This window comes from Canis lupus, chromosome 32 (assembly GCF_003254725.2).
Source record: "Canis lupus dingo isolate Sandy chromosome 32, ASM325472v2, whole genome shotgun sequence".
Classification (NCBI taxonomy): Eukaryota; Metazoa; Chordata; class Mammalia; order Carnivora; family Canidae; genus Canis; species Canis lupus.
This window is the reverse complement of record NC_064274.1, coordinates 38,802,603-38,825,051: the sequence shown is the minus strand read 5'-3', so window position 1 is coordinate 38,825,051 and position 22,449 is coordinate 38,802,603. Positions and strand designations below refer to the sequence as shown.

At 40.4% G+C, this 22,449-nt stretch overlaps 1 long non-coding RNA gene across 1 annotated transcript in view; it reads right to left on the bottom strand.

Moving 5' to 3' along the window:
* The window catches only part of LOC112671760 (uncharacterized), a 32,935-nt gene extending 10,763 nt beyond the window's left edge, over positions 1–22,172 (bottom strand). The window contains exon 1 of the long non-coding RNA XR_003143843.2: positions 22,065–22,172. This is a non-coding gene — a long non-coding RNA (uncharacterized LOC112671760). The remainder of the gene's footprint in view (positions 1–22,064) is intronic.
* Positions 22,173–22,449: the final 277 nt, after the last annotated feature.

Below are 22,449 nucleotides of genomic sequence, written 5' to 3'. Positions count from 1 at the left end.
TTCACTTTCGCTCTGATCACCTGGAAGAGTGTAATAACCAAAGGATCATAGGGTGCATCTAGAAGGACACAGAGTACCTGTCAGGACATTTCATTGCCACTCAAGAATAACTCAGGTACAGGTGCCTGAGTGTACCTTCAGTTCAGGTGAGGCTCTCTGTGTCCTGAAATCAAGACTAGTGTGGGGCTCCCTGCTCAGTAAAGGGCATGTTTCTCTCCCCCTCTGCACCTCTCACTCTCTTCTGGTCTCTTTATATCAAATACATAAATTAGAGCTTGAAGAAAGAGAAATAGTGATTTGGGAATACTACTCATATCAATGGAGACCTAGTGAATACAAAGGCATTTGGTGATGAAGCATGGGATGATCTGCACTGTTGGGTCACCCATGATCTTAGGACTCTAAAAGGTTCTGTGTAATGGCATTTTTTGTTTTGTTTTGTTTTGGTTTGGTTTTTTTGAAAATGTTTACTGCGTCCCTTGTGTGGATTCATTAAGACATATCTGCTGGAGAATCTACCTCACTCTTTACCTCTTCTTTTCCCTTTCCCTGTATTTCCCTGTCTTTATCTATCTTTCTTTTCTCTCTCTCTCTATCTCTCTCTCTCAATCTCCTCTGTCTTTCTCTGCGTCTCTCTCTCTGTCACATACACAAACTCACAGTCACACTCTCACACACTACATAGAGTCAACAAGTCACCACCGACAAGCCTGTTGCACTCATAACCACTCTACACAGAGAATACATTGGCTTCCTAGGAGTGTAGAAACATGGACCTATTTTCTCACCTGGAAAAGCTGCCTATCTCACACACTCCCAAGCCTCAGGACCATGGAAGCTGGGCATCTTCCCAGAATGAGTACAACAAACATCTGCCTTACTACTTAGAGACTTTCCCAAGCAAGAGACTGGTTCCAGAATACATACCAGTTTGGGTGGTTTCTGAGATGTCCTGCATTTACACAAAAGAGGATAAGATGGCTGTCGGTTTATGTGTGTACTTTGTCATTGGTTATCCTGATAAGTAGTGAACACAAAATGAGCAAATATAGTAGTGTCAAAGGCCCCCAAAGGAATCACACATTGCACCTATGGAGAAAGCATGATATTTTCCAGGGGATAGATATCTCAAGTTGACTGAAACAGCAATTCCAACTACAGAATTCAAGGCAGAGAAAGTGCTTCTGTGAAAATGTCCCCCTACTGCACATTTAACCTCCTCTCCTTACAACACCCCATCAAAATGGCCCTTACCCCGAAAAATACACTTTTTTTTCACTTTTTCTTATTACATGTGTATTCACGTTGAAAAGAGGAAAACCAAGAGACCAGCATTTTTAATTCACACCAAATGGGGCAGGCTTATCATACAAGAGGGTAGAGAGTCATTCACTGAGTTTTGGTGGACAAAATGCAGCACCACAGCCTTGGCAACATTCAGGAGAACACAGAATAACTGTCAGTGCATTGGTGGTGGTCCTCAGATATTTGTAAGATCAATGTTTATATGGATCCAGGGGATGACTAGATGGTAATGACTGGGTAATAAGCATAAAGCTACTGCTAGGCCATCCTCATTGGTGGATGGGGAAAAACCTTCAGCTCAGGCCAAGGACCCAGGGCCTGGGATCCCTCTCCTCTTTGGGCACCCCACTCAGCGGGGTTGTGCTTCTCTCTCTCCCTCTACCCTCCCCTTGCATATGCTCTCTCTTGTTGTCTGTCTCTCTCAAATAAATAAAAACTTTAAAAAAGACAAGGACAACTTTAAGTAACATGAAATAAACAATGTAAAATAGAACTGATGTACACATCGAATTCAAAGATAGGTTCCCTTCATTCATAGCACTTGTGGTGAAGCCCAGCTAAATATTCATAATTTATTGACGTCTTCCAAAATCATTTCTGCCTCTGTAGATCCATGCATTCATCTTATTTGTATGGTTTTCAATTAATTTCAACCATATTTTGGTGTACTTTTTCAATATTAGGCAATTGTGGTCTTTTGTTCTAGTGAGTCTAGTACTCTATTGTATTTATTCACAAATCTGATGTTGAAAAAATCATCCACTATGGAAAAGATTTAAATACAGAATATATACCCTTTACAAATAGCCATAATTGTGAAAAGGAGAGGAGGGGACAGGCTTCGACATGCATTTAAAAAATCACAGGATGGGGGGGAGGAGCAAGATGGCGGAAGAGTAGGGTCTCCAAATCACCTGTCTCCACCAAACCACCTAGAAAACCTTCAAATTATCCTGAAAATCTATGAATTCGGCCTGAGATTTAAAGAGAGACCAGCTGGAATGCTACAGTGAGAAGAGTTCGCGCATCTATCAAGGTAGGAAGACGGGGAAAAAGAAATAAAGGAACAAAGGCCTCCAAGGGGGAGGGGCCCCGCGAGGAGCCGGGCTGAGGCCGGGGCGGGTGTCCCCAGGACAGGAGAGCCCCGTCCCGGAGGAGCAGGAGCTGCACCGACCTTCCCGGGCGGAGAGGGGCTCCCAGGGAGTTGGAGCAGGACCCAGGAGGGCGAGGATGCCCTCGGGCTCCCGGGGACAGTAACAGCAACTGCGCACCCAGGAGAGTGCGCCGAGCTCCCTAAGGGCTGCAGCGCGCACGGCGGGACCCGGCGGGACCCGGAGCAGCTGAAGGGGCTCTGGCGGCGGCTCCGCGGAGGGGGCTGCGCGGCCCGGGAGCGCGAATCCAACAGCGCAGGCTCCGGAGCACAGGGCGCCGGGACACAGCCCAGGATCCGGCCTCCCCCGGGACAGGCAGAGGCCGGGAGGGCCCAGGACAGCGAGGACGCTCCTGCCCCAGCTGAGCAGATCAGCGGCCCCGCCCCGGAGCCTCCAGGCCCTGCAGACGGAGTTCCTGCCGGAGCTGAATCCAGGTTTCCAGAGCTGCACCGCCACTGGGGCTGATCCTCCTGCGGCCTCACGGGGTAAACAACCCCCACTGAGCCCTGCACCAGGCGGGGGCACAGCAGCTCCCCCAACTGCTAACACCTGAAAACCAGCACAACAGGCCCCTCCCCCAGAACACCAGCTAGACGGACAACTTCCAGGAGAAGCCAAGGGACTTAAAGTACACAGAATCAGAAGATACTCCCCGGTGGTTCTTTTTTTTGTTTGTTTTTGTTTTTGTTTTTGTTTTGTTTTGCTTTTTGATTTGTTTCCTTCCCCCACCCCCTTTTTTTCTCCTTTCTTTTTCTTCCTCTTTTTCTTCTTTTTTTTTTTTTTTCGTTTTTTTTTTCTTTTTCTTCCCTTTTTTTTCTCTTTCTCTTTTCTTTCCTTCTTTCTCTCCTCTCTTTTTCTCTTTTTCCCAATACAACTTGCTTTTGGCCACTCTGCACTGAGCAAAATGACTAGAAGGAAAACATCACCTCAAAAGAAAGAATCAGAAACAGTCCTCTCTCCCACAGAGTTACAAAATCTGGATTACAATTCAATGTCAGAAAGCCAATTCAGAAGCACTATTATACAGCTACTGGTGGCTCTAGAAAAAAGTATAAAGGACTCAAGAGACTTCATGACTGCAGAATTTAGAGCTAATCAGGCAGAAATTAAAAATCAATTGAATGAGATGCAATCCAAACTAGAAGTCCTAACGACGAGGGTTAACGAGGTGGAAGAACGAGTGAGTGACCTAGAAGACAAGTTGATAGCAAAGAGGGAAACTGAGGAAAAAAGAGACAAACAATTAAAAGACCATGAAGATAGATTAAGGGAAATAAACGACAGCCTGAGGAAGAAAAACCTACGTTTAATTGGGGTTCCCGAGGGCGCCGAAAGGGACAGAGGGCCAGAATATGTATTTGAACAAATTCTAGCTGAAAACTTTCCTAATCTGGGAAGGGAAACAGGCATTCAGATCCAGGAAATAGAGAGATCCCCCCCTAAAATCAATAAAAACCGTTCAACACCTCGACATTTAATTGTGAAGCTTGCAAATTCCAAAGATAAGGAGAAGATCCTTAAAGCAGCAAGAGACAAGAAATCCCTGACTTTTATGGGGAGGAGTATTAGGGTAACAGCAGACCTCTCCACAGAGACCTGGCAGGCCAGAAAGGGCTGGCAGGATATATTCAGGGTCCTAAATGAGAAGAACATGCAACCAAGAATACTTTATCCAGCAAGGCTCTCATTCAAAATGGAAGGAGAGATAAAGAGCTTCCAAGACAGGCAGCAACTGAAAGAATATGTGACCTCCAAACCAGCTCTGCAAGAAATTTTAAGGGGGCCTCTTAAAATTCCCCTTTAAGAAGAAGTTCAGTGGAACAGTCCACAAAACAAAGACTGAATAGATATCATGATGACACTAAACTCATATCTCTCAATAGTAACTCTGAATGTGAACGGGCTTAATGACCCCATCAAAAGGCGCAGGGTTTCAGACTGGATAAAAAAGCAGGACCCATCTATTTGCTGTCTACAAGAGACTCATTTTAGACAGAAGGACACCTACAGCCTGAAAATAAAAGGTTGGAGAACCATTTACCATTCGAATGGTCCTCAAAAGAAAGCAGGGGTAGCCATCCTTATATCAGATAAACTAAAATTTACCCCAAAGACTGTAGTGAGAGATGAAGAGGGACACTATATCATACTTAAAGGATCTATTCAACAAGAGGACTTAACAATCCTCAATATATATGCTCCGAATGTGGGAGCTGCCAAATATATAAATCAATTATTAACCAAAGTGAAGAAATACTTAGATAATAATACACTTATACTTGGTGACTTCAATCTACCTCTTTCTATACTCGATAGGTCTTCTAAGCAAAACATCTCCAAAGAAACGAGAGCTTTAAATGATACACTGGACCAGATGGATTTCACAGATATCTACAGAACTTTACATCCAAACTCAACTGAATACACATTCTTCTCAAGCGCACATGGAACTTTCTCCAGAATAGACCACATATTGGGTCACAAATCGGGTCTGAACCGATACCAAAAGATTGGGATTGTCCCCTGCATATTCTCGGACCATAATGCCTTGAAATTAGAACTAAATCACAACAAGAAGTTTGGAAGGACCTCAAACACATGGAGGTTAAGGACCATCCTGCTAAAAGATAAAAGGGTCAACCAGGAAATTAAGGAAGAATTAAAAAGATTCATGGAAACTAATGAGAATGAAGATACAACCGTTCAAAATCTTTGGGATGCAGCAAAAGCAGTCCTAAGGGGGAAATACATCGCAATACAAGCATCCATTCAAAAACTGGAAAGAACTCAAATACAAAAGCTAACCTTACACATAAAGGAGCTAGAGAAAAAACAGCAAATAGATCCTACACCCAAGAGAAGAAGGGAGTTAATAAAGATTCGAGCAGAACTCAACGAAATCGAGACCAGAAGAACTGTGGAACAGATCAACAGAACCAGGAGTTGGTTCTTTGAAAGAATTAATAAGATAGATAAACCATTAGCCAGCCTTATTAAAAAGAAGAGAGAGAAGACTCAAATTAATAAAATCATGAATGAGAAAGGAGAGATCACTACCAACACCAAGGAAATACAAACGATTTTAAAAACATATTATGAACAGCTATACGCCAATAAATTAGGCAATCTAGAAGAAATGGACGCATTCCTGGAAAGCCACAAACTACCAAAACTGGAACAGGAAGAAATAGAAAACCTGAACAGGCCAATAACCAGGGAGGAAATTGAAGCAGTCATCAAAAACCTCCCAAGACACAAGAGTCCAGGGCCAGATGGCTTCCCAGGAGAATTTTATCAAACGTTTAAAGAAGAAATCATACCTATTCTCCTAAAGCTGTTTGGAAAGATAGAAAGAGATGGAGTACTTCCAAATTCATTCTATGAAGCCAGCATCACCTTAATTCCAAAGCCAGACAAAGACCCCGCCAAAAAGGAGAATTACAGACCAATATCCCTGATGAACATGGATGCAAAAATTCTCAACAAGATACTGGCCAATAGGATCCAACAGTACATTAAGAAAATTATTCACCATGACCAAGTAGGATTTATCCCTGGGACACAAGGCTGGTTCAACACCCGTAAAACAATCAATGTGATTCATCATATCAGCAAGAGAAAAACCAAGAACCATATGATCCTCTCATTGGATGCAGAGAAAGCATTTGACAAAATACAGCATCCATTCCTGATCAAAACTCTTCAGAGTGTAGGGATAGAGGGAACATTCCTCGACATCTTAAAAGCCATCTATGAAAAGCCCACAGCAAATATCATTCTCAATGGGGAAGCACTGGGAGCCTTTCCCCTAAGATCAGGAACCAGACAGGGATGTCCACTCTCACCACTGCTATTCAACATAGTACTGGAAGTCCTAGCCTCAGCAATCAGACAACAAAAAGACATTAAAGGCATTCAAATTGGCAAAGAAGAAGTCAAACTCTCCCTCTTCGCCGATGACATGATACTCTACATAGAAAACCCAAAAGTCTCCACCCCAAGATTGCTAGAACTCATACAGCAATTCGGTAGCGTGGCAGGATACAAAATCAATGCCCAGAAGTCAGTGGCATTTCTATACACAAACAATGAGACTGAAGAAAGAGAAATTAAGGAGTCAATCCCATTTACAATTGCACCCAAAAGCATAAGATACCTAGGAATAAACCTCACCAAAGATGTAAAGGATCTATACCCTCAAAACTATAGAACACTTCTGAAAGAAATTGAGGAGGACACAAAGAGATGGAAAAATATCCCATGCTCATGGATTGGCAGAATTAATATTGTGAAAATGTCAATGTTACCCAGGGCAATATACACGTTTAATGCAATCCCTATCAAAATACCATGGACTTTCTTCAGAGAGTTAGAACAAATTATTTTAAGATTTGTGTGGAATCAGAAAAGACCCCGAATAGCCAGGGGAATTTTAAAAAAGAAAACCATATCTGGGGGCATCACAATGCCAGATTTCAGGTTGTACTACAAAGCTGTGGTCATCAAGACAGTGTGGTACTGGCACAAAAACAGACACATAGATCAGTGGAACAGAATAGAGAATCCAGAAGTGGACCCTGAACTTTATGGGCAACTAATATTCGATAAAGGAGGAAAGACTATCCATTGGAAGAAAGACAGTCTCTTCAATAAATGGTGCTGGGAAAATTGGACATCCACATGCAGAAGAATGAAACTAGACCACTCTCTTTCACCATACACAAAGATAAACTCAAAATGGATGAAAGATCCAAATGTGAGACAAGATTCCATCAAAATCCTAGAGAAGAACACAGGCAACACCCTTTTTGAACTCGGCCATAGTAACTTCTTGCAAGATACATCCACGAAGGCAAAAGAAACAAAAGCAAAAATGAACTATTGGGACTTCATCAAGATAAGAAGCTTTTGCACAGCAAAGGATACAGTCAACAAAACTCAAAGACAACCTACAGAATGGGAGAAGATATTTGCAAATGACATATCAGATAAAGGGCTAGTTTCCAAGATCTATAAAGAACTTATTAAACTCAACACCAAAGAAACAAACAATCCAATCATGAAATGGGCAAAAGACATGAACAGAAATCTCACAGAGGAAGACATAGACATGGCCAACAAGCATATGAGACAATGCTCCGCATCACTTGCCATCAGGGAAATACAAATCAAAACTACAATGAGATACCACCTCACACCAGTGAGAATGGGGAAAAGTAACAAGGCAGGAAACCACAAATGTTGGAGAGGATGCGGAGAAAAGGGAACCCTCATACACTGTTGGTGGGAATGTGAACTGGTGCAGCCACTCTGGAAAACTGTGTGGAGGTTCCTCAAACAGTTAAAAATATACCTGCCCTACGACCCAGCAATTGCACTGTTGGGGATTTACCCCAAAGATACAGATGCAATGAAACGCCGGGACACCTGCACCCGATGTTTCTAGCAGCAATGGCCACTATAGCCAAACTGTGGAAGGAGCCTCGGTGTCCAACGAAAGATGAATGGATAAAGAAGATGTGGTTTATGTATACAATGGAATATTACTCAGCTATTAGAAATGACAAATACCCACCATTTGCTTCAACGTGGATGGAACTGGAGGGTATTATGCTGAGTGAAGTAAGTCAGTCGGAGAAGGACAAACATTATATGTTCTCATTCATTTGGGGAATATAAATAATAGTGAAAGGGAAAATAAGGGAAGGGAGAAGAAATGGGTGGGAGGTATCAGAAAGGGAGACAGAACGTAAAGACTGCTAACTCTGGGAAACGAACTAGGGGTGGTGGAAGGGGAGGAGGGCGGGGGGTGGGAGTGAATGGGTGACGGGCACTGGGTGTTATTCTGTATGTTAGTAAATTGAACACCAATAAAAAAAAATATTAAAAAAAATAAATAAATAAACCCATTTAACCCTGAAAAAAAAATAAAAAATAAAAAATCACAGGATGAAAGGTACAGCATAGAGAATATGACTATCGGAATGGTAATAGTGTTCCATGGGGACACATGGTATATATGCTTGAGGTGAGTGTAGTTTCAATAAACATGTGTCAGTCATGTGTGGTACACCTTAAACTAGTATAACCATGAGGGTTATCTTGACCCAAATGTAAAAGCAGTAATAATGTTATCACAATAGTGGTTCCATGGGTTGAGTATCTCCATTTGGCTCAGGTCATGATCCCAGTATCCTGGGATACAAAATATTATGCATATGTCAAAATACACACTAAAGCATAACACAGAGCAGTTTTTAATATCTGTGATGAACAGCAATGATAATAGTATGCCTACATCGAATTGTGCTTTGTGATGAATGTTCCACACTGATGTAGGTGTGAATGTTTGTAGGACTAGTGTGTCAAAGGATATGGTGATAGGAAAAATTTCATATTATATGCTGCATTGTGACATCAGACTAATTCTAATGTAAGGTCTATTTATTAAAACATAATAAAGTTTTATTTGCTAATATTTAACATGAACTAATATATACAAATGTTAGCTTCTCAAAAGCTGCAATTTAATCTAGTCAAATTAGATTTCTCAATGGGTTTTACTATTTTGGCAATAAACTAATGCATGACCATTTAAATTAAGATTTTCATACATGAAACATAAAGAATATGGCTTAGTATATTTGTCTTTAGTATCGCACCCTGAGCAAAATTGAATACTTATTTTTTTTTCAGAGAGAGCAAAAGAGAAAGTCTAAGGTGCAGAAGGGCAGAGGGAATGCAAGAAAGAATACTAAATAGGTTCCATACTGAAAATGGGTGAATCTGATGACCTTGAGGTCATGATCAGAGCTGAAACCAGGAGGCAGAAACTTAGCTGACAGAAACACCCAGCAGCCCCTAGAACAATATTTCTTGAGTCACTTTAATGAAAGAATTTTTATTGTACCTTCCATTGACTACTTTGATGAGTGAATTTTTCACTTTCTGCAAACATGAAATTTTTTCCCCACTTTTCAGGCCAGTTGTACCCAGTTGATTTCACAAATAGTTTTTGTTTTGGGTTTTTAATTGTACATCTTGGGAAATGGATAAGTAAAGAAAGAGCTGTTGACATCTTTATATTAGAGGACAATCCAAAATGATAACATTATCAGAGTTCAAACTTTTGATCCCATTACACATCATTCTCTTGCAGAACCACCTGACTCAGAGTGGTCTGTACAAAGTCCTTGGAGTTGCAGTATTCTTAAAGTAGCCAACCACAAATATAAAGTGATAAAGTTACAATGAAAAACAACACTGAGAGCCCCTCCCCCAGTATTTAAAAAGATGTGTCATATAATCTAGCCATCTGAGTTTTGACAAATGGGTCACAAAGAAATTAAATATGCATTTCACAGAGGTATCTGCACATGTTCTGCAACACCACTTACAACACCCAAGAAAAAAGAAATGACTTCATGTCCATCGAGGAACAAAAGGATAAAAAATTAGTGTATCCCTACAATGAAATATTATCCCACATTGAGAGGAAGGAAATTTCAACAATTGTGATGACATGCATGCATATGGAGGCCATTATGTTAAGAGAAATTAGCAGGCAGTGTAACACAAATAATGCATGATGGCACTTACATGGGGAACCTCAAAGTCAATAAACAGCATCAGAGAACAGAGTAGGAGCTAGAAGGAAAGACAAAGGGAAATGTTGCAAGTAGTGTTCCAAGCTTCAATGATACGAATTTGGGCACTGAGGTGGGCACTTGATGGGATGAGCACTGGGTGTTATTCTGTATGTTGGCAAATTGAACACCAATTAAAAATAAATTTATTATTTAAAAAAATAAAAAAAAGAATTCGGTATGTTCTGGAATTCTATCTGCAATCAAGGGCCTGTGATAAACAACACTGCATTATATGCTTGAAAATCATGAAGAGATGAGATTATATCAAATGCACTTACTGTCAAAAAAGGACAAGAAAATCGCTAGCACCAGTATGTGTGGGGAGATACCTTCCTTTAGGTGAGACAATATACAAATACAGAACAACACATTCATTGAGAGCTGAAAGCATGGTGTTGATGAATTGCCAAGAGTTACAATATAATGAGCAAGGGGTCTAGGACAGGGTCTGAGTTGGATCCCTGTTGAGAGAGGTCCCTGAACACCTGAGGTATTCCAAAGGTCCCGGATATCATGCTGTGCACCCTGAACCAAGGGCTGCCCCAGTGTTCACTTGTAAATGAGGATGGCCAACTGGTGCCCAGGAAGGCTCCATGTGAGACAGCTGGTGTTATGAATGCTGGGGGAGGATAACCAGAGTTGGGCTACAGACCGTATTCCAGATTTTGACTTGGGGGCAACTCCTTTGTGTTTTGGATTGGAGATTGACACCAGGAGGTTGATGACTGAGTTAGGATGTGAACCTTACTGTTGGCTCAGGCAGCCCTCCAGATTATGAAATGTCTTGAATAGTGTCTGCTTCATGTTATGCATTTGTGCATGTTCTTAAAAATGCATATTATGTATCCAATGATCATGATATGAGCCCAAAGTAGATGCCCAACCAAAGGAACCAGTCTGGTGGCCAAATTATTACTGTTTTTTAATTGAAATAGAGATGGCACACAAGGTCACATTAGTTTCAGGTATACCATATAGGATTTCGATACTTATATAGTTAATACAGTGTCACAACTAGTGTAGATACCATGTATCCGCATAGAGCACTATTACAATTCCACTGATCATATTCCCTATGCAGTATTTTGAACTCTGTGACTTCTTCATGGAAAATGGGAAACCTGTCCCTCCCACTCTGTTTCACAGCTATTGCTATTGGCAAATGGTATACTTCCCATATTTAAATCTCTCCTGGATGGAATATTTTCATCAAAACTTAATAGTGGTGTCATCTGGGTGGCTCAGTGTTTGAGCATCTGCCTTTGGCCCAGGTCATGGTCTCGTGGGCCTACAATGGAGTCCCACATCAGGCTCCCTGCAGGGAAAAATGGCTGAAACTCTTATATCCATCAGTAGGTGAACTGGTACAAAAAGAAAAACAATATTGAGCACCTGGATGCCTGGGTGGCTCAGTGGTTGAGTGTCTGCCTTCAGCCCAGGTTGTGACCCCCAGGGTCCTGGGATCGAGTCCTGCATTGGGCTCGCTGTGTGGAGCCTGCTTCTCCCTCTGCCTATGTCTCAGCCTCTGTTTCTCTTGTGAATAAATAAATAAAATATTTTTTAAAAACCTGATTAGCAACTAAATATAATAGACTAGATTAAATAGAAAAAAGAGAGTAATTGCTAGCACTGAAACACACCTATGAAGATTATGGGTAAAATCAAGTGAAAAAACTTACAAAATACCGAAGAGTATATGTGGATCTACAATGTCAGAATTGATTTTGCCAGATGTCCAGAAGGTAGGAGCTTTTAGTTGGGTTTCACAACTAGCTGCATGAGTGATGGGAACTTCTCATTGGAATCGATGTGCAGATCAGTTCCATTCATGCATTGAGTATGTCAGGCTACTTGAAGTTGTCTTTGACTTTTTTTGAAGATTTTGTTTATTTATTTGAGAGAACACAAGAAAAGAGAAGAGGCAAAGGGAGAAGCATATTTAAAGCTGAACAAGGCCCCAAATAGGGGATGGATTCCAGGACACTGGACCTTGGCCTGAGCTAAGGGCTTTTCCTCATCCACCAAGGAGGATGGCCCCCCCAGACCCTCATATGATGCTTATTAATCACTGACTACACTACAGTCTTGCCCTGTATCCATATAAACAGTAATCTCTCAGCAATTCCTGACCTCCACACCCAATGCATTGACAGTTACTCTGTGTCCTCCTAAATCTTACCAAGGGTGTGATGCAGGAGGTTTTCCACAAGAAGTCAGTGAAGGAATCTCCAATTTCTTCTATGGAATGCTTGGCTATTCTGAAGTACAAATGGGACTTTTTTCCTCTTTGGAGTGAATTCAAATATGACAAGGAACAGTGTGTTTTTTAGGTGTACGGGCCATTTTCATGGGGTGTTGGAAGAGGAGATTATAAACAGTGTTGTTGGAGACCTTTATCTCACGTGAGGTTTTTCCTTCCTGAGGTAAGAATTTCATGTTGTTCCTTCACTGAACTGGAAAGATCTATCTCCCAAGAATAGCTCATGCTTTTTCATGGCTGCAACCTGTTCTTTCTTTGAAGGCCATCCACTTTAATATCACTGCCCATGTGGTGTTGAAGTGAGCATGAGAAGTGAGAGGTAGTTGGACATAGAAAAACAAACCCCTCACTTGTAAAGGAGAACCATGCTAGGCTTGATTCAGGTCCCAGAATCCCTGACCTGACCAAAGCAGAAACTTAACTGACTTACCAACTCAGGCACCCCTACCTGAGTTATACTTGAGCGGTACGACCAACATGCTGAGGGGTACTCTCTGTCCTTCTAGAAGCACCCAAATGATCCCTTTTAATGAGAGAGTTCTTCAAGAACATCGCAGAAGATCAAATAAGTATTATCAAAGTGAGCTTGACTATCTTTGACCAAAGATCGAATGTCACTTTCTTGATTTCTTTTCACACAAATTCTGATAAAAATCAGACATTTTCCATGTGAGATAAAATACACCATCTGCCTCCTGGGAAGAGTGCTGAGTGGTTGCTTCTTGCCAACCATTACCTTATTTGAGAGGATGTTTGCCATTGGTGACCACGAAGCTGGTTATAAAGTGTGTGATGGGATACTTTCCCTCAACAACACTTTCCCCTACTTGGTTGAGGAATGTTGTAGTCACCATCCTGAGTGGACTGAAGAGACACATCCTTCAGGAAAAAACCTTCCTCCAGGTATCCTTTCACTTACTTTGGGCGCCACTATCTCAAGCAGTATGTTTCTTCTGGCTTCCTAAAGTCTTTCAGAGTAGTAAAGATCAGTTTTAATCTAGGTAATACCATCTATTGATTAAAAACAATAAGAGACTTACATTTTCTAATGTTTTATACTAGATTAATATCCAAATATTAGATTCAAAATAATTACATTGATAATCACATTTCCATTATAGGGTGCTAGTGGAAACAGTCACTTAATTGTATGCCTGGGGGACAGGGCATGATCCATGTTCAGGATTCAATCCATGTTGTGCTCCCTCCTAATGGGTATCCTACTTCTCCTTCTGCCCCTCCCTCTGCTCATGTTCTCTCTCTATTTCCATCCCTTTTTCTTATACTCCCATAAATAATAAATAAATGAAAGAATGAATGAAAGAACTAATGAATGAATGAATGAATAAATAAATAAATAAATAAATAAAAATATCCTGTCTAAATGACTGAACTTGATTTGAAAATGTAAATTGAAAAAAAAAAAGAAAATGTAAATTGACTATTCTGCTTATAGAATAATGTCTCACTAGCTAATTTGAGATGTTCACAAGCAAAATAAAAAGAATATGGCTTATTACATTTCTCCTAAGATTGAGACATTGAACAAATCTGAACACTGACCCGTTTTTTGAGCTACAGAGAGATAGAGTGTAAATACTGGAGGGGGAGATGAAAATCTGAAGATAATCTAAACAGATTCCATATGCAGCACACAGCTACTCTCAAAGCTACCTTTCATGAACATGAGAATATGATCTAGGGGAAAATCAAGAATTGGACACTTACATGACTGAGTCAACCAGGTGTCCATAGAATAGTTATATTTAAATCCATGAATGAATTTCCATGATACCTTCAATTGAGCCATTTATGATGTCTTTTGTTCTTTCACTCGGTGGAAAGTTATGGCTCACTTGAGGAAGCACACAGTTACAATCCTTGCTATGTATCAGTTTTGGAGTTCTTGAATATAGACTGCAAAATGTAATGAAGTACACTGACATGTTAATATCCTATGGTCAGAAGACCATACAGAATGACTGATAACTTTTTCAGAGTTCAAAATTTTGATTGCATTCCTAATCCTTTGTCTAGAAGAGCAACCTGGTTCAGAGGTTCTGATTCACTGGGGCTTTAAATAGGACATGAATTGCTCTACACTTAAATGTCTCAAGAGAGAATGTAAAATGATGCACTCACTATAACAAATACGGAAGTTCCTCAATAAAAATTTAAAAAATACAATATAGAGCAGCATAATGAATTTTTGGAAACATATCTCAAAGATTGAAATCTGAACTTCAGAGAGATATCTATGCATGTTCTGCACTAATCACAACAGGCAAGATTATAGAAAAAATTCATGTCTACACTGATCAGATGAATAAAGAAAATTGAGTCTATCCAGGAAATGGCATCTTATCCCTCCTTCAAAGGAAGGAAATATTAATATTAACATTGTTGACAACATGGATGGCCCTAGAAGACATTATGTTAAGCTAAATTCGCCAGGAGCTGTAAGACAAATATTGCATGATGAAATATACATTTGAAACTCAAATAGCCAAAGACAAAGAAGAAAAAAGTCAAACAGTCGCTGGGGGAACAGACAAATGAGGAAATGTGGATGATAGGACATTAAATATGTTCTGGAAGGCCTCTAGACAACATAGAGGCCTTGATTAAACAAATTGTATTATATTTCTGAAAGTCACTGGGGTGATATTTCCAAAGACGGAGCCTAGAGTCAAGAAGAAGTCGAGCTCTAGCAGATAACTGTGTGGACAAATCCTACACAGATGTAGATGACACAACAGAGAATGATGGAACAACACATTCATTTATATCATATGGTTGGTGACTTACCAAGAGTTATCAAACTGGTGAGAGAGACGGGTCCAGAAAAGAATGGAGTTGTCTCAGTTTGGAGAAGGTTCTCATAATACCTGAGATGTCCTTTAGGCACCCGAGTTCAGAACAAATACCCCTGAACCTGGATCTCTGTCAGTCTGTTACTCAAATCCTCCTGCACTAGGTTCACTGTGGGAGATATTCCATAACCTAGAGGAAGTCCCTGAGAAAAAAAAGAGCAAATCCTAACAGCCTCTCACCTCCCACCTTGACCCCAATCACAGTGCACTTCCTCAAGTAAAGCCTCTTAGAAAGGCCAGAGAAGGGATCCCTGGGTGGCGCAGTGGTTTAGCACCTGCCTTTGGCCCAGGACACGATCCTGGAGACCCGGGATCAAATCCCACGTCAGGCTCCCAGTGCATGGGACCTGCTTCTCTCTCTGCCTATGTCTCTGCCTCTCTCTCTCTATCTCTCTCTGTGTGTGTGTGACTATCATAAATAAATAAACATAAATAAAAAAACTCAAAGAAATTAAAAAAAAGAAAGGCCAGAGAAGCCCAACTGTGGCTTTCTAACCTAGATTTCACACTACCAGCTGTGTCACTTAGAGTTCTCCCAGGGACCAGCTGACCACCCTCAGTGACCAGTGAGTGGTCTGCCCATCTCCCAAATTGACTCAGAATCCATGACATTCCAAACCACTGTCAAATAGCAGACCTTACTGATATTAAGTTGTATTTCTGTCAATCGACCAAACCTTGATGAGCACATATTATGAATTCACAAAGAAAGTGGTTATTTAGGCTTTTGACGGGGGGCTTAATGGATGACATCTAAGCCACACAAAGTTCACTGACTGTGGGTCTCAGTAACAGTGTGAGTACCTGGGGATAAGGCCTGACAGGCAGTAGGCTTTGGTTGCACTAGCTCTGAGTGGTCCCCTTTCCTGCTCCCTCCATGCTCCCTCAGATCCACTCTCTACAGACTACTCATCCTTCTGTAGGCCCCACACTAGAGGGGGACTAAGTCCTTTGTGCAGGACCCTTCCTGGAAGCTTGGCTGTTTCAGGAAATTAAGCATCTGTCTCTGTCTCAGTACATAAACTCAGGTTCTGGGATCGAGTCCTGTGTTGGGCCCACAAACAATTAGGAATAGATGTGCCCATCATATAGGGACATGTTTATGCAGAGAGCAAACCCAAGCAAAGTATTCACTCTTGGCATCATCAAAAGACTAAATTAACCATGGTCCTTAGAAAATGTACTCATGTGTCGGTCGATATTTTAGGTGACCACATCGCTTTCTTAAAACAAAATTAAGTTCTTATATAAAGAAGGAAGAAGACATAGAGGAAGGGGTCAGAATTTGTTATAACCTCCACCATTATATTCTAAAACCACCTTTTTTTCCCTACAGATGGAGATATTCTGAAAAGACACTACCATTAATGAAATAAATACAAAGCAAACTAATTAAATAATCAGGCAATTAAAAGTTCCATCCAGAGTAGGAAATAACTTTCCATTTCATTCATTAGTTGAAAGAGATGCTGTTGAAATAGTAACTCTTTCATCTCCTGCTGTCAAACAAGCTAAACTCAAAATTGGAGACCTCACTCAAAAACATACATGAAAAGGGACATGAAGTCCTTAAGTGTACCACAACACACTGGTAGGTCTTTTGCAAAGGGCTTTATTACAAAAAGGAGATAAGAGGAGCAGTGGAAGGGCCTGTAGAGACACACCTTGGTGTAACATACCTTAATGAAGTACCCAAGTCATCTGTAAACAGTGTAAACAAATCAACATGGTGGAAAAAATATGTCTTCAGGACAAAAAAAGACAAAGACCTAGTAAAGCTCTCCAGTTAAAATAACTGAAGATGTTGCAAGGAAAGAGGAAGCACTCAGGTACCTCTGTAGGCTTATGGATTTAAGATGAATTATCTAGAAATATAAACGAACATTCTCATTAATTCCTGGTACACCCTGGTGCTCCTACTTGTTTCTTTCTTTTTTTTTTTTTTTAAAGAACTAGCTCACCTGCTAGGCCTCTAACATTACCACTTATTCTTTTTTTTTTTAATTATTATTTATTTATGATAGTCATACAGAGAGAGAGAGAGAGAGGCAGAGACACAGGCAGAGGGAGAAGCAGGCTCCATGTACCAGGAGCCCGATGTGGGATTCGATCCCGGGTCTCCAGGATCGCGCCCTGGGCCAAAGGCAGGCGCCAAACCGCTGCGCCACCCAGGGATCCCCTCCTACTTGTTTCTTAAATGCTACCCGTGCTCCTGCTCATCCTTGGAGGAGATATATCTTGTATGCTGTAGGTATCAAGTATCACACAAAGTTTCCTTGACTCCCCACTTAAGGTCATCACAACCTGTGGCCCCTTAAGTGAAAACACTAATATTTGCTTCTATATGATTCCAGCCCTGCAGATTTACTTGGGAGAGACTTTGAAATTTTAATTGTAATATTTAATGTATACACAATGACAATGACTTGAAGACCCATGGGTCTATTCATAACTGAGATATATCTGCTCTGGATATAATTTTGCCTACTCCATTGGAGGTAAACATACCTTCCACAAGAATTTTGTGTACTTGACATTCACAGGCTACAAATCCCATTGACATAGGTAAAAGAAATAGAGCACAACCTAGAAATGAGGAGAGGGAACCAACAAACTGTAACCTAAAATTTAATAATTTAGGAGGTGGAAAGTAAGGATCAAAGTTTTTTTTTTAAATATGTAGTTCTTTTTTAAGATTTTTTATTCATATATTCATGAGAGAGAGAGAGAGAAGCAGAGACAGAGGTAGAGGGAGAAGCAGGCAGAGGAAGAAGAAGGCCCCATGCCAGGAGCCCAACACAGGACTCGATCCCGGGATTCCAGCATCATACCCCAGGCAAAAGGAAGGCACTAAACCACTGAGCCACCCAGGGATCACCAAGGATCAATCTTCTAATTAAAAGCCTTTTAAATAAGTCTTCATATACCCTCCATTTGTGCTAGTACCATCCTTGTACTGCCAGGAAAGGCACCAAATGAAGAAATATACTGATTTATTCAGGACTTCAGGGTCATCAACAAAATTGATTTTTTTTCTTTTTGCTAGGACCTCGCCCAAAAGCTGAACTATTATCAATTCTTCCAAAGCTACCCACTGTGCTCTACCGAATAGTTGGTCTCCTTTCTCAGTGTGCCTCTGGATCAGAGGGTCAATCCATTTCCCTCTCTCCAGAAGATTACAATGGTATTCTTGGACAATCATGACATAGGAGTTCACTGAAGACCCCTTCGGTTTTCCCCTGTGCCTAATCAAGACTTAAATAATCTAAAGTCATTTAGTTCTTTTTAATTTTTAAAGATTTTTTATTTATCCTTTAGAGAGAGAGGGAGAGAGGAAGAAACATTGGCAAAAGGAGGGGCCAGGTCCCTGTAGAGAGCCTGATGTCACCTTGATCATGAACTGAACCAAAGGCAGATACTCAACCACTGAGCCACACAGGTGTTCTTGTAATTCCTTTCATATACAATAACAATAAGTGGATGGTCTTCCACTTTGTACAGAGAACACACACACACACACACACACACACACAACAAAAAGGATCCACATATTTGCTCCAAAACTTATGAGAAAGAATTATACAGATTCAAAGGAAATTACAGTTTTGCTAAATAATTTCATTATTCTAGACATAACCTATTTAAAGAAGGGAAATTATTTTCATCCATCCATTAAGATAGAGAAAACACTCAAAATCCTGTGAGTTCCCTTGGTGCAAATAGACACTATAGCAAGGAGAGCTATCCAGTCCCTTCCCTTTGGTACATAATGATTCTTTCATGTAAATTAGGAGCTGCAAGATTCACAAGTCTAGGAATTTCACCACCCCTAGAGGGCACTACCATACTAATGCAGATATGGTAGGATCTTAAAGAACGCTTATGTTATTACCCAAATTTTTCAACAAGTTAAGGCAAATGTTCCTCAAATTTTCCTAACAGCCTTTTCCTGCTCTTCAATAGGAGATATTTCTTTTTTTGTTTTTTTTGTTTTTTTTTGTTTTTTTTTTGTTTTTTTGTTTGTTTTTAATAGGAGATATTTCTGAAGGAAGTACCAAATATGGAAAACTGCCCTGACACATCACTGAAAGGGAACTTATTGATCTATTTAAAAACAAAGCAATGAATATCTAGGAAGATCATTCTTTAATTACATTTTTAAAAAAATTCTGAATTCAGCAAAATTATAAGCTTCTTAAATAGTTTCCGCAGAGATCTTATGCAAGCAATCAGTCTTAGGAAAAGGCAGTTGACCATAAAGTTGAGGGTCCACTTCTGGATTCTCTATTCTGTTACATTGATCTATGTGTCTGTTTTTGTGCCAGTACCACATTGTCTTGATGACTACAGCTTTGTAGTATAACCTGAAATCTGGCATTGTGATGCCCCCAGCTCTGGTTTTCTTTTTTAAAATCCCCCTGGCTATTTGGGGTCTTTTCCGATTCCATACAAATCTTAAAATAATTTGTTCTCTCTGAAGAAAGTCTGTGGTATTTTGATAGGGGTTGCATTAAACGTGTAAATTACTCTGGGGACATTGACATTTTCACAATATTAATTCTTCCAATCCATGAGCATAGAATATTTTTCCATCTCTTTGTGTCTTCCTCAATTTCTTTCAGAAGTGTTCTATGGTTTTTATGGTATAGATCCTTTACCTCTTTAGTTAGCTTTATTCCTAGGTATCTTATTCTTTTGGGTGCAATTGTAAATGGGATTGACTCCTTACTTTCTCTTTCTTCAGTCTCATTGTTAGTGTATAGAAATGACACTGACTTCTGGGCATTGATTTTGTATCCTGCCACACTGCCAAATTGCTCTATGAGTTCTAGCAATCTTTTTTTTTTTTTTATTCATGATAAGCACACAGTGAGAGAGAGAGAGGCAGAGACACAGGCAGAGGGAGAAGCAGGCTCCATGCACCGGGAGCCCGACGTGTGGGATTCGATCCCGGATCTCCGGGATCGCGCCCTGGGCCAAAGGCAGGCGCCAAACCACTGCGGCACCCAGGGATCCCTGAGTTCTAGCAATCTTGGGGTGGAGTCTTTTGGGTTTTCTATGTAGAGTATCATGTCATCGGCAAAGAGGGAGAGTTTGACTTCTTTTCCAATTTGAATGCCTTTAATGTCTTTCTGTTGTCTTATTGCAGAGGCTAGGACTTCTAGTACTATGTTGAATAGCAGTGGTGAGAGTGGATAGCCCTGTCTTGTTCCTGATCTTAGGGGAAAGGCTACTAGTGCTTCCCCATTGAGAATTATATTTGCTGTGGGGTTTTCGTGGATGGCTTTTAAGATGTTGAGGACTATTACCTCTATCCCTACACTCTGAAGAGTTTAGATTAGGAAAGGATGCTGTATTTTGTCAAATGCTTTCTCTGCATCTATTGGGAGGATCAGAGTTAAAAATAGACCTGCCCTTTGACCCAGCAATTGCCCTGCTTAGGAGTTACCCCAAAGATACAGATGCAATGAAATGCTGGGACACCTGCACCCCAATGTTTATAGTGCAATGTCCACAATAGCCAAACTGTGGAAGGAGCCTCGGTGTCCATCAAAAGATGAATGGATAAAGAAGATGTCGTTTATATATACAATGGAATATAACTCAACCTTAGAAATGACATATACCCATCATTTGCTTCAATGTGGATGGAACTGGAGGGTATTATGCTGAGTGAAATAAGTCAATCGGAGGAGGACAAACATTATATGGTTTCATTCATTTGGGGAATATAAATAATAGTGAAAGGGAATAGAAGGTAAGGGAGAAGAAATGGGTAGGAAATATCATAAAGGGAGACAGAATGTGAAGACTCCTAACTCTGGGAAACGAACTAGGGGTGGTGGAAGGGGAGGAGGGTGGGGGGTGGGGGTGAATGTGTGACGGGCAGTAAGGGTGGCACTTGACGGGATGAGCACTGGGTGTTATTCTGTATGTTGGCAAATTGAACACCAATAAAAATAAATTTATTATTAAAAAAAAGGAAAAGACAGTTGATCAATTCTTTCACAACAGGCAAATGATTATAGATAGTGGGCAACTTCCACCCAAGATTCTCATCTAAATCTTTCTCCATTTTCTATCCACTCAGTTAAAATAATTTTCTTACTTTCCACAAACCTCTTGTAGGTCTTCACCCAGAATTACCCCCTTTACCTCTTTTCTTCTTCTATACTTTTTACACTAATTATAATCATTGTTAGGTCGGATGAAGGATGGTATAAAATCGATATCTCTCTAAACAGTAGTTTTGGAAAACGCCTGAAGTGTGAAAGGAAATGTGTGTTTGGGACATAAATTGAAACATAGACACTCATATTCACAGGGTGAGTTTGGGCCAACATTAAGATGAGGGTAGCAACAAGTCCCCCACAAATACGGAACTTGATACCCATTGTAAAAATATTGAGGAAGTCATTTTAAGCATTGCTAAAACAATGACAATTATTCTCCATATCGACCTTTCCAGATTCACACTTAATTTCTGAAATGAATTATTTCAATATAAATTTTAGACCCTAGCAAAACCTGAAAACACACGTGGCCATACTTACCTCTGTGAGGACCTTTGTGTTGACAAATGATAGGTGCAGGATATAATAGGAAGTAACACATTTTTAAAAAAATAGATGTGCAATATTCAATGCAGCTCTTTTGGTAGAATAATCAAAAATAAAATAGAAGTCTAGAACAAAGAACACATGTAGGTATAACTCCGCAAGACAATGTTGGTACAGGAAATTTTAAACAATGGGAAAAATAGTTTGAGAACGAGTTAAGTATCCAGTTGGTAGCAAAGAGCATTCAGTAGATCTTAGGAACATACCATCGCAGCAGCATCAATTGCCCATCTTCAAAGACGCTAGGTAGAGAGCTGAGAATTGCCTCAAAATCAACTTTGAAATGCTCAGCTCAGAGTGACAGTTGGGAAGAGAGGCAGAGGTATATTTCTCGGCACCATGGCAACGTGTGACGTCATAATGCTCTTCAAAGTGAATTCAGATGCACAGCAGCCAACTTCTGCTGTCTAGAAGGGGATGTATCCAGGGAGGCAAGTTTAATATTTGAGAGTAAACACTTTGTGGGTTTTTTTGTAACTTCATTTTTTATTGGTGTTCAACTTGCCAACATGTAGAATAACACCCATCAAGTGGCCCCTCAGTGCCCATCACCCAGTCACCCCCACCCCTAGCCCGTCTCCCAGAGTTAGG